The sequence below is a fragment of the Mizuhopecten yessoensis genome, unplaced genomic scaffold, assembly GCF_002113885.1.
Source record: "Mizuhopecten yessoensis strain PY_sf001 unplaced genomic scaffold, ASM211388v2 scaffold716227, whole genome shotgun sequence".
NCBI classification, from domain to species: Eukaryota; Metazoa; Mollusca; class Bivalvia; order Pectinida; family Pectinidae; genus Mizuhopecten; species Mizuhopecten yessoensis.
Genome location: NW_018480011.1, coordinates 250,459 through 267,046, shown reverse-complemented (window position 1 = coordinate 267,046; position 16,588 = coordinate 250,459). Strand labels below are relative to the sequence as shown.

Here is a 16,588-nt window from a genome sequence, read left to right as displayed (position 1 = left end):
CTTTTGATTTTGTTAATAGAAGCAAGTTATGGTTTAAAATGATCAATTGTGGTATCAGAGGTAAGTTCCTTCAAATTTTGATTGACCTATATAATAATATTAAATCATGTGTAAAGTATAATGGAGTCCTAAGTGATAGTTTTTGCAACAAGATTGGACTTTTACAGGGCGAAGTACTGTCACCAGTTTTATTTTCTTTATATGTTAATGATTTTGAGATCAATTTCATAAAAGACAATTGTCCAAGTTAGAACTGCAACTTATAAACCTATTTTTGATCATGTATGCAGATGACATGGTGCTGCTATCAGAAACACCAGAAGGTCTCCAATCTATGCTGGACTCCCTACAGGATTATTGTAACACATGGTATCTAGAAGTCAACATATCTAAAACCAAAATAGTTGTTTTTAGAAATGGTGGTAACTTACGAAATAATGAAACTCTTATGTAAACAGTATTTTGTGTTATGCCTCAGAAATCTGAGGATTTCACAAAGCGCCTGCTGTAAATAAAGTTCATTTAATTTTTATTTTTTTTTAAATTCTGGGAGTCAGACAATGCACTTATAATGATCTGGTTTATTGTGAACTTTGTAGATTCCCCCACATAGTCCAAAGGAAACTGGGGATTTTTAAATACTGGGTAAAAGTGAAATGTAGCGATAACTGTATATTAAAAGCTTGCTATGATGAGCGTATAAGTGGTAATGATGACTGGTTAATTAATATTAGGCAAAAACTAGCTAGTATGGGTTTGGAGTATATCTTTGAGGAAAACTTACCTATTAATATTGCGGCAAAGATTATAGAACAAATATTGCTCGATGTTTCACGACAATGGTATGTTAACAAATGTTTCAAATTCTCCAAAGGGGTATTTATATCAACACCTGATAGACAATGTCGACTTACAGTTTTATTTGCTTAAGCCAATCAAATCAAAATACAAGCGTCAAATTTCTCGCTATAGACTGTCCTCTCACAGTTTAAATATTGAGGTCGGGAGGCGGAATAATACAAACCGTCATAATCGACTGTGTACTAGATGTAATTTAGGCGACGTTGAAGATGAGTTTCATTTTATTCTCAAATGTCCATTTTATGCAAATCTAAGGTTAAAGTACATAAAGAAATATTATCGTTTAAGTCCGAGTGTGTTTAAGCTAAGTCAACTATTAAGTACCAATAATGTAAGGGAACTTTTTAATCTTGGAAAATATTCACATTTGGCAACAAGTGTACGTAAAGAGTCACTCTCCTATTAACATATGCCCATATGTTATTCTGTATTGTATTGCATAACATGTTGTACTTATCTTGTAATATATGTATTATACCCTTGAGTCAGTTGACTCGAGGTTAATAAAATAATAAAATAATAACTAGGGCAAGGTGATAGATAATTATAATAAGATAATAACTGTCTCGTGCCCGTGTCTGTATGGACAATACAAACGGTAAAAAATGTTGTGATAAGACTTTCACGCAAACGACACGACACACAACTCTCTCTTTCAAGTAAATCAACAAGTAAACCTGTAAACATCATCATGCGTTTCGCAATCGTTGGACACAGCTTCATTGACAGGATGGCTGGAAACTCTCTCCTGCAATCCGACGATGTCCAGCTGTCAGAAATCCGTGGGGCAACAACCAGGACACTTCTACTATCGAAGAAGATCCGTGATCTTGATGTCGACCGGGTTTTCCTACAGATTGGAGGAAACGAAATCGGCCCCACATCAGACCCAGATGACATTGTCAGCGACATATGTGACGTTGTCGCTATGTTTGTAGAGAAAGTATGCCGTGTGATAGTTGGTAGCCTGTTCCAGCGATACAGACCGCGGCATATGTCACCAGAGAAATATGAAATACAACGAACAAGAATAAACACGCGTCTATGCGAATTGTTCAAAACAGAAGATAACGTTACATTTTGGAAACTGCGCGGACTACAACACCTCACAGCTGCTGCATTCAAGGACGGCGTCCAACTAACACAGACATTGGAGACCCGTTATGCAAGAAAACTGAAGCTAGCCCTGAACCGCAGTCAGATGAAGTAGGAAACTACTCAGATTAAAACGGCCATTTTTAGGGCCACACAATTTTCAAAGAAAGTGTCATTGAATGTCTCGAAAACACGCTTCCCCGACCCAACAATATATAGTGACCAAACAAACGAATGATAGTCTTTGAAAAGTCCCTTGCAATGACGTGACTAATCGTAATAAATGATTTACAATTATATTGTTAATATTTATTGACATATATAATGAATATGTACTCCCTCCAATCTGAATACGTATATACGTTTTAAAGTGTATAGAAGGAATAGAAAGCACGCCCCTCTTGTCTTAAATCATAAATTATTACCTGATGAAATGCCATAACAAATTTAGGGTTACTTTTGATATTCATGTTATTTTTAGTAAAACTTGTATTAGACTCAACATATTCAGAATGCTTAAAAATATAAAATCGATAGTCAATCATTGGAAACGTTTTATTGTTATATAAGACCTGTGCTTTGGTATGGTGATATTTTCTGGAATGACTGTACCATTGGATAGCTATGGAAATTATATCGGAGTTAAAAAGTGGGACATCTCATCGAAAACTATATCTTGAGGTAAACATGGAAACTTTAAATCAAAGACGTCATAAACATAAATTACTTATAATGTATAAGATCTTTAATCTTTGATCATTAAACAGTGCAATCCTAGTAATCTTAATATAATACTTTTTCAAATCAGGCACAAAGCAAGTGACTTAAACTTCTATAAATTTACTGACAACCTTATTCAAGATGGCAGTTGTTCTTGTTTCTTTTTCTGTCCGAATTATTCTTATTTCAGGCTTGATTTCTGTGAAATATGTCAATAATCTCAATCAGTAATTAATTATCAACTATTTTGTATCTATACCTTATTATTCAGTGTAAATGTATCTATGTTGTACCGGTTCAGGAGAAGACTTGTATAGGCACTGCCTGTTGTCTACACAATAACATTTGTTGAAACCAAAAAATATACGTTGATGGTCGTAGGTGTATTATACAGCAACAGACATTTGATTACACATTTTTGTAAGTACTATGTGTTACATCGGTGCTTTAAAGACGACCAACCAGGTGCGCTGGGTATTCAAAAAGAGGCTTTTATTAGGGTCGCTTAGGCCCAAGTACTGATGTGTCGCTTAGGACATTGATAACGTATAATAATGTAACATCCTTCTCTTTATAATGAGATTGAGAAATCACTCAAATTAATTAATACAATATGAAATATAGTAGAGGTTAAACCATGATAAAACACATTATTTTAACACAGTTCTTATGGTTCAAGTCCTATGATATCTATAACTTGGATTACTCATTAGTGATAACCTGAAGTCAGACAAAGGTGTACATGATATTTTAACAAACAAATTAACATGACTAGAGTTTAAACTGACTAGAACTATTTCTTCTAAGAGACTGCACAGGGATTATTATGCCCAAAGCACAGTGCAGGTCTCGAACTCAACTACATAACATAACAGTTCGAAATGTTCAGTGTACTGTAAATTCCCTTTAGACAGGTTCACAGTTCGATGACGGAGAATCCGGTTTAGACATGTTCCGGTTGAAACAGTTAGTTGTTTACAAGTCCAATTTCATCGGCGCTTTAACTTGTCTGCCTGATCTTGTGGTATGATGAGTGTATTTGGGACTCTCACTTACAGTTTCTGGTGGAGTAGCGGTTCCAGGTGGAAACACAGACGGTTGTTGTTGTACTGTGCGTCGGTCCTGTTGTTCCTCCTTTCTGAAGGTGCCCAGAAGATCTGGCGGCTCTCCAATCTCTACATCCATGTGTGTATTCCGATTGGCAGCTTCGGTTGATGTTTTGAGATGTCTCCGGTTCCTGCGATAAAGACGATTGTCACATTTAACAACATAGGAGCGTGGCTTGCTATGTGGTTCTATCACTGTTCCTGGTCGCCATGTCTTTGAACCTGGCTGTGGGCTGATACGTACACTGGAGCCAATGTAACTCTTTGACACCTCTTCGATTATCATAGTAAAACTTTTACCTTTCTCAGTGTTGAAGTGTTGTCTAATCGCCTCAGAGTTGTGGTTGGCTGGTTTGAGCAGGTCCTTACTTGCAGGAAGGTTATTACGAGGTCTTCTGCCCATTAAAAGTTGAGACGGTGACAACTTGATACCTTCTAAGGGTGTCGTCCTGTAGTCGAGGAGTGCCATTTGTTTCTCCTTCGTTTTTCTCCACAGATTTTTGACAGTTTGTATAGCTCGCTCAGCTTCACCGTTGGGGCTTTGGAAGTGAGGACTTGAAGTTTCATGCTCAATCCCAAATCCTTACAGAATGTTTTAAATTCTGATGACGTGAACTGTGGCCCATTGTCCGAGCGGATTTTCAATGGTATTTCATGACAGGCAAACACTGTTTTCATTGCACAGATGATATGACTCAAAATCGAACAGATCACATCCTAGATGACTGTAAGGCAGTTGTTGGGTGTTAGTCGGTCTCAGAGGTTCAGCCTTCTGGTACCTTTGATACTCTGCGCACTGTGTACAGTTAGCCACCATTTCCTCGATTTCAGCATTCATCTGTGGCCAATAAAGAACTTCACGGGCACGTTGTTCACATTTTTGGATACCAAGGTGCGACTTGTGAGTCAGTTCCAGAATGTTACGACGGAGGCTGGGCGGCACTTCCACCCGGAGTCCCTTATATATAATTCCATCGATAACTGATAATTGATCACGGGAATCCCAATACGGTCGTGTTTCTATAGGGCATTGTCCTCTGGTGTCTGGCCATCCGTCTACAATGACTTTGTAGAGGACCGACAACTCTCTCCGAGTGCTGACCTGGATCTCAGAGTATTTCTCCGCGATCACAGATATCATGTTCACCATATCCATGTGGTTGTCCAACTCGGACTGACCACTGTCCTTTGTAGAAGGCAGAAATGCGCGGGAAAGTGCATCAGAAATATGCATGTCCTTGCCCTTTCGATATTGTACTGACAGATCATACCATTGTAGTCTTATCATCATCTTCTGTATCCTCATTGGAGCTGACAGAAGTGGTTTCACGAATATCTGTTCCAGTGGCTTATGGTCTGAATATATGGTAGTTTCCTTTCCGAATATAAAGCGATGGAACCTAGTCGCACTGTACACAATCGCAAGCATTTCTTTTTCGATTTGTGCGTATCGTTTTTCGGTTTCTGTCAGAGATCGCGAAGCGTATGCGATGACGTGTTCTCCCTGTAGGAGCACTGCTCCTAGCCCATCCTTACTAGCGTCACACTCAATCTGAACTGGCTTGTTCACGTTGTAGTATGCGAGTACTGGACTAGTGCTACACAGACGTTTCAACTCTCGGAAGCTAGTTTCTTGTCCATGATCCCATGAAAACTCTATGTCCAACTTGAGGAGACTGCGTATTGGCGCGTCAACCTGACTGAGGTTAGGAATGTATTTTGAGAGATATTGGACTAATCCCAAAAACCTGCGTACACCATCCTTGTCCGTTGGTGCTGGCATGTTAACTATAGCGTCAACCTTTCCGGGGTCGGCCGATAGTCCTTGAGCTGTGATCACGTGACCCATGTATGTCACTTTGGGTTGCCTAATACAGCATTTCTTGAAGTTTAGCTTCAGGTTGTAGCTCATCGCACGTTCTACGACTTGTTTTAGTATCTTGTCATGGTGTTCCATATCTTGACCTGCTATAAGTATATCATCAATGATCGCGAATGCTCCATCGATTCCTTCCAACCTTTGATCCATGATCCTTTTGTAGATCTCAGGTGCTGATTTGATGCCAAATGGCAGCCTAAGCCATCTATACCTTCCTAACGGAGTATTGAAGGTAGTGAGGTAGGAAGATTCTTCATCGAGCTTAATTTGTAGGAAACCTGACTTCGCATCCAGTTTTGAGAACACATTAGAACCAGGTATGTTGGAGACAACATCCTCAATTGTCCTCATGGGGTAGTGTTCTCTCTTAATCGCCTTGTTTAGATCTTTGGGATCTATGCATACGCGAACCTTGTCATTGCGAAGGGATACGACCATGGAGCTGACCCAATCAGTCGGTTTTGAAGTTTTAGCAATGTACCCGTCTGCTTCCATTTCGCGTAGTTTCTCCATGGCTCGTTCCTTGACAGCTACTGGTAACCTCCACACTGCATGTGCCACTTCCTTTGCATTCTCGTTAAGCGGGATCTTGTAGTATCCGGGCAGAGTTCCAGTTGTTTTGGTCAGCTCAGGAAAATCATGTTCTATTTCACTTTGTTCGGCGAGTGAACAAACGTTGATACGTTATAGTAGCCCTAGCTGCTCTGCTATATCACCACTTATAATGTTCTCCTGAGCTATGTCGACAACCTCAAACTCTATAGAGAGTTGTTTCCCTTTGTACTCAATGGGCACTGTCGTAGCACCAACAGGAACTATTTTGTGGTTGCTGTATGACTTGAGTGTCCTGCATGACCTCCGTAGTTTGGCATGATCAATGCTTCTGAATGTGTCTTGAGTCAATATACTGCATTTTGCGCCAGTATCAATGCGAAATTTTATTAGCTTGTCCCGCACTTTAAGTTCGCATACCCACTTGTCTGAATCGGCTATTCGCGACATGTCACTAGTCGAGTATATGTGTAATAAATCATCATCATACTCGTAGCATTCCGTTTCTTTGTCGTCTTGTATACAGTTTATCTTTCGGAGGCGTTTTCTACACATTTTTGACCGATGGTCAGTTTTATGGCAGTACGAACATTTGGTACCCTTCGCTGGACAGCTATCCCTGTCATGGGCTTTACCGCACTTGCCGCATGTGTTGTTAACCCTTTTCTCAGGTTTGCTCTGCCTCTGTTGAAAGTTGGGTTTTTTTTCTGTATGCCTACGTGTTGTGGGGTTTTGTTTTTATCCCTAAGATTTCTTCACCTTTCATTACCTTTAGCTGATTTTGTGACATTTCGTATCTGCGGCCTGTTTCAATAGCCTTCGCTAATGTCAATTCTTGACCACGATCAAGAAGTCTTTCCTGGATCTTAGCGTGCCTGACTCCATTTACAATTAGATCAACCAAAATGTCATCAGAGTCACCATATTCACAGTCCAAGATCAGCAACTTAAGGTCTTTTATAAAAATTGTCGAACGACTCACCTTCGTTTTGTTTACGGTGTTGTGCTCTGTATCTAGCAACTCTTTTATTTTCCCTCGGTTGCACATATTCGTTAAGTTTGAGGAGCATTTTCACGGGGTCGTCCTCTTCGCCCTCGGCCCATTCCAGTGATTTGTATACCTCTCGACCAGCTTGCTCAATCCACATACCCAGCCAGCCAGCCAGCACGATCTTTGTCGGCTGCCTGTGTCAGCGGTCCTTTAAATGTGAAGTTTACATGTTGTTTGAACCATTGAAACTCTTGATACAGGTCTTTTGCGTCCAAATCCATCCTGGGCTGTTCAAAATTTACAACGGTCGCCATATATTTTTTTCCCGCGGCGAACACTTGAGTCCTATTAATGTTCAGTTTTCCGATTAATGTATGAATCGTGGGTTACAACATTACAGGATGAACACATGTGGTACTTTCCTCCGTTTTCGATTGGAAATTCAACATAAATGGGCGTATTTCGCATTATCTGACACCATGTTACATCGGTGCTTTAAAGACGACCAACCAGGTGCGCTGGGTATTCAGAATGAGGCTTGTATTAGGGTCGCTTAGGCCCAAGTACTGATGTGTCGCTTAGGACATTGATAACGTATAATAATGTAACACTATGTATATAAATATATCACGAAAATAACAAGTATTACCAAATCAAATACCTTCAGTAACGGCTTTCAAAATCTAAAACCCAATCTCGGGCTCGCAAAAACCTCCGAGGACACTCTGAGGACACTCATTACTCTGAGGACACTCATTAGGGTGACCGAAATCTCCTATGGCGCAAATTAGTGTGACCGTGTGCAGCTCGGTGTCTGGGTCTCACTTATTTGCGGGCTTGGGTATTTACCGAAATGGACCGGAATGGAGTTGAATTACCGAAATGGAAGGAAATGGGCTTTAAATTAGCATTATTTCAAGAGAACCCTAATGTGCATTCTTCGTCACCAACTGGAGGCATATGTAGAAGTTTGGGCGTTTATTTTGTTTACGTCTTTTTTAAATTAATTTTTCAAAATTACGCAAATCACGGCACGTTTCCCGTTACCGAAATGGAGGGCGAAATGCCTTTAATTGGCATTATTTCAAGACAATGGACCTACATATGCATTATTCATCATCAATAAGAGGCATATATAAAAGATCGGGGTTTGTTTTAAGTTAGAAATATTTTACGCCGAATACTTCTTGCTTTGTCACGTAACTTACAACTTTTCTTACATACAAATGTACGACGCATTAGAATATGTTATCAATACAATATTCATTATACTAAAATCAATATAATTAAGGTGTCATTGTTGTGTTTATTGTACAAAGATCCTATAATACAAGCTATCACCCTAGTGAATGGTAGGTATGTAGGTACCAATCAGGTCGTTCTATGAAGATTTCAAATTGGGGTTCCAAACTTAATAGTCATGATTTACCTAATTTGCACCAAGAAATTGCTTTACATTTTGGCTCATAAGTGTCACAAGATGTTGCCGCGCTATGTAAATTACGATCACGTGACAATCACGTGCCTCGCAAGTCGTGCGGTTAAATCAAATTGCATAGAAACAATAACAACTAAAAACACAAAATATTCCTGTTTTAACAATAATCAAAAATTATTTTCAACGAAAATGGTGTGTATTGTAAATAAAGCAGTAGTCGTCAGTTGTTTACGACAATAGCGCTTACTTTGGATCGATTTCCGCCACCTTTCGTCCCATCATATGTCAAAATATTATTAATTTATGGCGTTAAGTTAGCTATTCGTAAATAGCTGTTTCAACTTAGTCTGACGAAAATTTGAAATTCAGATATTTGAAAATGTTTCTTTCCTGTTTAAAAAACAACAATATATTTGTACAATAGTTTAAGATACTGTCTAAAACCCCGACATCAGCTGCTCCTGACGCTGTGATTTAAATAGGTAGTGACACGCGTCCCAAACCTCAAAAGGCTGTCATATGACCCTGAATACTCACTAGCTATACGGGGAGAGATGCCAAATAAAAAAGCAATCATCTTATTTCATTAGGACTCATAATTGGTATTAAAAGGGTAAAAGGAATGAAAAACCGAAACATTCTTCCCGTCGAGCTACCGGTTAATCAGTCATTTTGGTAATCAAACAATAAACAACATTAATACGTTATATGTTTAGCAAGTGTTCTATTTAAAACGTATTATTGATAAGCATGATAGTTTACTCGCGTTTTTCAAGCTAAACGCAGGAAATGGCTACATATAACTTCTGTAAGTATATTTCATTGACAACAAATGTCGGATTACATTTCAGTATTCTCTTGTTATTTTTTTTTTTTAACATTTATCCAAAACTAGACCCATATATAAATCCTACACGTCTATGGCTTAATGAAAAGTGCATAATTATATAAAGTAGCTCTAATTTATCCAAGTTAATGTGATTTTAATGAGGATGACATTTGCATACAAATTCTCAAAAAATCCAATTTGTATATGTAATATATATTTGGTATGTGGCTGCGGGTCTTAATGTGTGAGGAAATTGGAGTTCATGGGGAAAAAAAGCACGTGCATTTAGACACAGGTGATTTTGTTGTTGACAGACATCTTGTCATACTGTTTATAATTAAATGACAAAAGCATAACTGTGTTTTAAAATTGATGTTTGTAAAAATATATTGGAATACTCCATAATATGTTCATTGTCTTAATCAACAAATCAAACTTATATTAGACCAAAAGGTTTTTGACATGTTGAGCTCAACAGGTCTGAAGAACCAATATGAGCTTATGCCATACCGTGGCGTCCGTCGTCCATCCGTATGACAACAATTTCTTCAGACTTCTTTACCACTGATTGAAATTTAACTAAATTGCTTTAAACGACTTCTTTTCTAGAGCTTTGCACTGGATAACAATCATATGCTTCCATGGTGGCCCTTGGGGTCGGTCCTACCCTTGAGGACTTAGTCCCCGGGTTATAACTTTGAAACGGTTGGGATCCTAACAAAAAAACTAAATATACGCATGCTGGACATAAAGAGACGAACACAATTATGTTATTAACATTCACTCTTGGGTCTAGCCACACCCCTAGGGACCTTGTTGCTGAGTCAAAACTTAGAAAAAGTTGAGATCCCCATCCTCTAACCATGTATATATTGCTGAGTATAAAGAGACGAATGCAATATGCGTCCAGGATGGTCCGGGATCTGGCCCCACCCTTTGAGACTAAAACCCTTGGGGTCATAACTTTGAAACTGTTGAGATCCCACCCCAAAACTATATAAACAATTGCTTGGCATTAAGGGACGAATGCAGCCAGTTCCTGAATCACAACCTGGAAACAGTTGAGATACTTATACCATAACCACACATTTGTTTTTCTCTAAAGAAACCATATTCAAAGTATCAGATTTTTTTTTTCGTTTTGTCAAGGTGACAAAATTGCTAAAATAGAACAAAAAGTTTTGACCAAATATTAAAAGTTAATAAGACCAGGTTTTATTATTGTAACTACATAAAAACACGACAAAAGAGTACCGAAGTATTAGCAAAATCGCAATTTGAACTAAAATAGGTAAAATTAAGATAAAATATGAACGAAGTAAAGACTTACATTCAGACCCTCGAAAAGAAAATAAGGATAGTAAGACTCGGAGTTCCGGAAGGGTAAGCGTTTGAATAATATGTGACAGTTACAGATTGATTCTACAATATTCAAACAACACACAGAACTGAGATTAAATGACGTTTAGAAATGTATAACAATTCTACAATACAATCATTCGTGAAATAATGTAAAACAAAATACTCAGTTTGTTTAGTTTAAACATATTTTATTGTTAATCCTTATAAATGATTTGGTAGTATTCACTTCTCTGGGATATTGTTCTATATTCCGTCTTGAAAAGTCTATCACAGCGTATATTTAACTTCCAAATCAATGTCAGTCATATTTTTTTCTATCACGGAATCAAACGTTTCGTCCTGTGCGACAGTTAGCCAGTTCTTCCACTCACCCACTTCACCTTGAATATTGAAATCGGGAAATTAAGTTAACCTCATGTGCATGCGAGTTGTGACAACAGCTTAATCATTATTCTTTCACAACCAGATATATGTCAAAATTGGTATTGCTTACAGCAAACAAAAATAACTCTTTAATATCGGAACGGAAAATGTAAAATAACCCGTACTTATTTTGAATACTCATAGTGTATTTTTCTCATTTTAGTGATAATATCATATTGCTGATCTCAATAATTGGTAACAAGATCAAGAGAAAAAAATCTTAACATGTTTTAAGTACAATGTCACTGATCTAATATAATATTCCTAAACACTTGTTATAACAAACATTCTTAAAAGAACATATTAAAAAAAGAATAGCTGCTGCCATTTTATACAGATATATGCAATATAAGTATAAACAATGTCGGGTGTAAACCATTAATATGAGGCAAGTAGTTGCGTAATGTTATAATTAAGGACTGTTTAGACCTAGGCTGAGCACGAAATGAATGCTTATTTTATCATCAAAATATGCTGAAAAAAATTATAAGAAATCTTTTAAAGAAGATCAACACTATATAGAGGTACAAGAACAGTTCTTTTTATCAGAAATGAAATTTACAGGAAGAACAATTCTATATGTAACAAGCAATTGATAAGAATATAACTTACCTTTCCTGTAGAATGGGTTGCTGCCGGCTTTGGTCAATGCTGTTTCTTTCGTATTGGAGGTTTTTGCTTTGGACATGACGCTAAACTGACATTTATTTGTAACTTCATCAAGAACGTCTGGGTCTTGTTTTGTCCCGAGGTGTAAACCCCACCTTATTCTTTTAACATTCTTTTATATTATTTAACAAAAAGTGAAAAAAACTTGATCTATGTACAAGGGCTTAATGTTGGATGTTAATAAAGACTGCTAATGAAACTTTTGAATATTTTTGTTTTTTAGAAAAACTTTGATGTAAACAAAACAAATCCGACCTTTATTTTGAATTTTAGAACATAATATTCAATATGTCGGTTCTGAAAAATTGACAGTCGGAATTGTGGAAAATAAGGTAAAAGGAAACAGTTCATTATTCGTTTATCATAATTTGATTTCACATAATGAAAACGACAGATCATTGAAAAACCGGCATAATACCTATAATGTTTGTGACATTTGAATATCAAAGTAGCCCAATATTGGGCCAATCTTATATTGAATAGTAACCGAATTCGCGCAGTTTTATTGGCAAGAGTATAAAATATTCCATGTTAAAGGTTAAAAAATCGATCAACTTAAATCGTGTTGCCTGTTGGTAGAACGTAATCCCATAGGAAAAGGAAAACAATTTTACTGGACTTATTGATGCAGTGATCAAAACATACACACACACACACGTTATTAAATTAAAAAGGCATGTTTCTAAATATTTGACTTGGAAATAAACCAAGTACCTTTTTCATGTCCTCGAATGATACCATCAGAATGGGTACGTCCAGATGTTTCTTCTTGAAGTCCAACCACGACTTCACGTGTTCGAACCAAGTATTATAGTGCCCTGAAAATTTAAAAATAATGTAAATTTATGAATAAATAAATGATATGCATTGAGAAGTTATACTCTCTTTTTCCTTAATGCTTATGTACAATCTTTTGTACGAACTGCTAGTATCAATCTGTTTTATTATGTGTTTTGTGTTTTGTCGTTTAAATAAGTGTACGCACAAACAAACAAAATAAGAAAATATGCATGCATGCAAAAGGAATGGATTAAGAAATGTGAACGGTTTGAGCGTTATTATATTTATGGGAATCAACAATTAAAACACTTTGTTTACATTAAGTGCTGTTTTAAGAAACATAAATTTGAAACTTTATCAATAGTTTTATATGCACCTTAAAACTTTATTACTGCGTGTGTTGGTACACTCTAGACATGGATGGTCATTCAGTTAAAAATTAATAGAGAGCAGAGAGAGCGCTTTTGGTTTTGCACGCGTGGTATACAATAAAGTTCAAACAAAAAGCTCTATATAGTCACAGATTACGAAATTACAATGCTACGCGATCTGATTTCCTTACCGTGTAAAACGTGCTTTGAAATGTATTTGCGTCGCAATGATTGCAAATCAGAAGAATATCAATGGTTGAACTGACCTCGCCTGACTTTTGTGTGAACTTGTTGTACCTGTACTCACCTGGTTTTGTGGTGAATAATTCAAAGAAATGTTCCCATGTGCCTTTATAACCTTTCATTCCCTCGACGTTTAGTCGTTTCATGAAGGAGTGCATAGATACTGCCGTATCTTTTGGGTTCCGGTAGACATAGACGATTTTACATTTCTCGTCTTCAACAAATTTTGGAATATGTTGCGGATAGAAATGAGACACCAGAACTCTTGGGCTGTCTAAGGCATCGTTTTTTTTCAACTGTTTCATAGTCGAGACTCACAATATGGCCGGTACTATATTCTGCTTTTTCATTTTTCAACATATACAGAATGTCATAGGTCCAGTGTGTTCCTTTAAATAAACATAGCAGACATGCTAGTCGATATATGTTATTAAAACATTCCTATTCATATTCTGTCTGTCACATCTTTTGAACACTCAGATATGACATTAATTAGTTTTGTGTCATTTATCCCGTCTGGATTGATTGTAAAGCGATCAAAATTACTTGATAATATCTTTTTTACTTAATAAAATATATTTAATTACTCAGGCACAAACACATCATTCGTGTATTGTCCCAGCTACAACTCACAATACAATATTTTTTCTCATATATAATATCCATAAGAATATGAGAGAAAAAATATAATTAATCTTAATGTTTTTTTAACAACTAAAAATACAGGTCAGCAGTCCAGAAAGATCGGAATTTAAACGTATTTTGAAGAATAAACATTACCCTGTAAATATTTCTTAATAAATCGTTAACAAGTCGTTTGATACAAAGCCGCAAATACATATTCGTCGAAATGCAAAAAAATAAAAAATGTATTCATTTACAACATTATTGGAACAGATTTTCTTTTTACTATTCAATTACTGTTTTTGGTCTGGATAAAGAATTGTGCAATGGGTTTTAATGTGGGTGAAAACCGGGGTACACAGAGAAAATCTACGTGGTAAGTTAGATGACTAAATACATCTTCACACCCGATATGTATTTCTATTGGTCGTCAATTGGCGCCAAAAGTCTTTTTAATTTTTAATTCATTTTAATTGTTAAAACTCTGCTAAGAAATCAAAATGAAGATTTGCTTGGTACACAAACCGATCATTCCTTTTTTGTTTGGTCCACAGACGAATCATTAATAGTTGGTCCCTTCAGTTTGCTATGTGCTTTCGTAGTGAAATTTCTCAGTTCCTATAGTATATACATCGTCAGAATAAGACTGTAAATCAAGGGTAGAAGGAAGTTTGGATAACGGATTGGTTGTGCAAGTACCAACGATAGAGATAAAATGTTGTATTTAAGGATATTTGTGAAGTTTTTGGAATCCAAAGAATTTGAGGCAGGTCCGTATCCTCATCATTCATGGGTATTCCAAAAGCCGTGTGATAGCTAGTATTTCGTCATTCCAACCAATTGGAAAATGAATCGGTAGGGTTTACTTGGTGATGCAGGAAGCCAAGATATTGTTTGTAAAGAGTAATTGTGAAGGGTTTGCAGACAAGATTAAACTATACACATTTGATTGGTACACAAACGAAGCATTCATACTTCGTTTCTATGTAATAGTTAACTTTTCTGGTATACTTCTAAGCTTCCTTTTTCGAATTGTCCTTTTAGCTGAAGGCGATTCATTTTGTGTGGTTTATATACAAATTTAGAACAGAAACCAAGTAAATGGGTCGTTTCGTACCACTCAAGTAAACCTTGATACAGAACAGAAGTAAAACACCTCAAATGTGACAAGCGAGCAAATAAGGCACGTGAAATATGATATTGAATATTCTAGACGTAGTACGCATTTCTGTAAATGTTGATACCCTCAGTAACTATATAAAATCCAGCCAAAGGTTTAGTTTATGTGATATGACATCAACGCATCATATTTATATCTGTTGTATTATTTCATTTATTGTATGAAAAAATGGTATTCATTGCGATCAAATTATGCCATTTCTCAATTTATGTAAAATGGAGAGGGCCATTGTAATATTGATATAACTTGTACCTAATCCGTTTGCTTCATTTATGCAATAAAATATGTTTAAATTAAATATATATATATATATATAAATACATGTGTGATTGAATATTTATAAACATTGATATTGTAGTCTAGCTAATCTTGTCGACATACCAGTTTTAGGGAATGAATCAAGAAGCACGTCGCCTTTCCTGTATTTCATGTTCCTCACTGCCTCTAAATGGTCTTTTACGTTCCCCGAAACCAATGGTTGGAAGTGAATTCCGTCATAGTATTTGGAGATTATCACTTCCCCTCCTCTATCTTCCATCTTCCTGATCTCCATGGCAACACTTACGTCACTGTGGTATATGTAGTATCAAATGTATTCTGAAAAATGAACAATAAACAGTACATGAGATATGTGTGTTTGAAAATAGGGATATTACGCTGAATACTTCTTGCTTTGTCACGTAACTTACAACTTTTCTTACATACAAATGTACGACGCAAAATGTTATCAATATAATATTCATTATACTAAAATCAATATAATTAAGCTGTCATTATTGTGTATATTGTACAAAGATCCTATAATACAAACTATCACCCTAGTGAATGGTAGGTATGTAGGTACCAATCAGGTCGTTCTGTGAAGATTTCAAATTGGGGTTCCAAACTTATTTGAGTAACTTGAATTTTAAATTTTAAATTTCTAGAAGAACAATCTCTTGCTCTAATCAATGCTGCGGCATTGTAATGCAACGGTTACATAGAGGGGAAAAGCCTCAATTTGAACAGTCTAGGTCGAAGCTTTGTGATTAAGTCTCTTTTGTCACAATGGAAACAGCCCGAGTTGGACCAAGAAATTCTATATCGTAACTGGTGTTCTGACCAATTACAGGCTCTTTAAAAGCCTAGTATCCCATGATAGAGAGGAGAGCCATCCGTCAACAATGCCATGAAGGCAGGACGGCAAGACATCCGAGAATGCGAAAATCTTGGCCATGTTAAGGCAGGGACACTTTTTTGGACTGGTGTGGAACTTCAGAATGTCAGTCTAACCTTGTCGGAGGGGTCAAATTGGTAGAAAGAAAAGATGTCGCCGAACGCCAAGTCTTGAGGGGAAAGATATATAGACCGACTGCGCGTCCAACACGGCACTAGAACCCCTACCGATCGGTCTTCTTTTTATTATACATTATACATGTACATGCATATCTGTATATCCCTGGTGTATTAGTTGAACATTTGACAT

The 16,588-nt window shown here is 36.7% G+C and overlaps 1 long non-coding RNA gene across 1 annotated transcript; it reads right to left on the bottom strand.

Annotated features, from left to right (window-relative positions):
• Positions 1 to 12,694: 12,694 nt before the first annotated feature.
• On the bottom strand, positions 12,695 to 15,633 carry LOC110442206. Its single transcript, XR_002461992.1, has 3 exons — positions 15,505 to 15,633; positions 13,384 to 13,708; positions 12,695 to 12,743 (listed from the first exon to the last, which is right to left on the bottom strand). It is a non-coding gene; the product is annotated as an uncharacterized LOC110442206 (long non-coding RNA).
• Between the last annotated feature and the right edge of the window lie 955 nt (positions 15,634 to 16,588).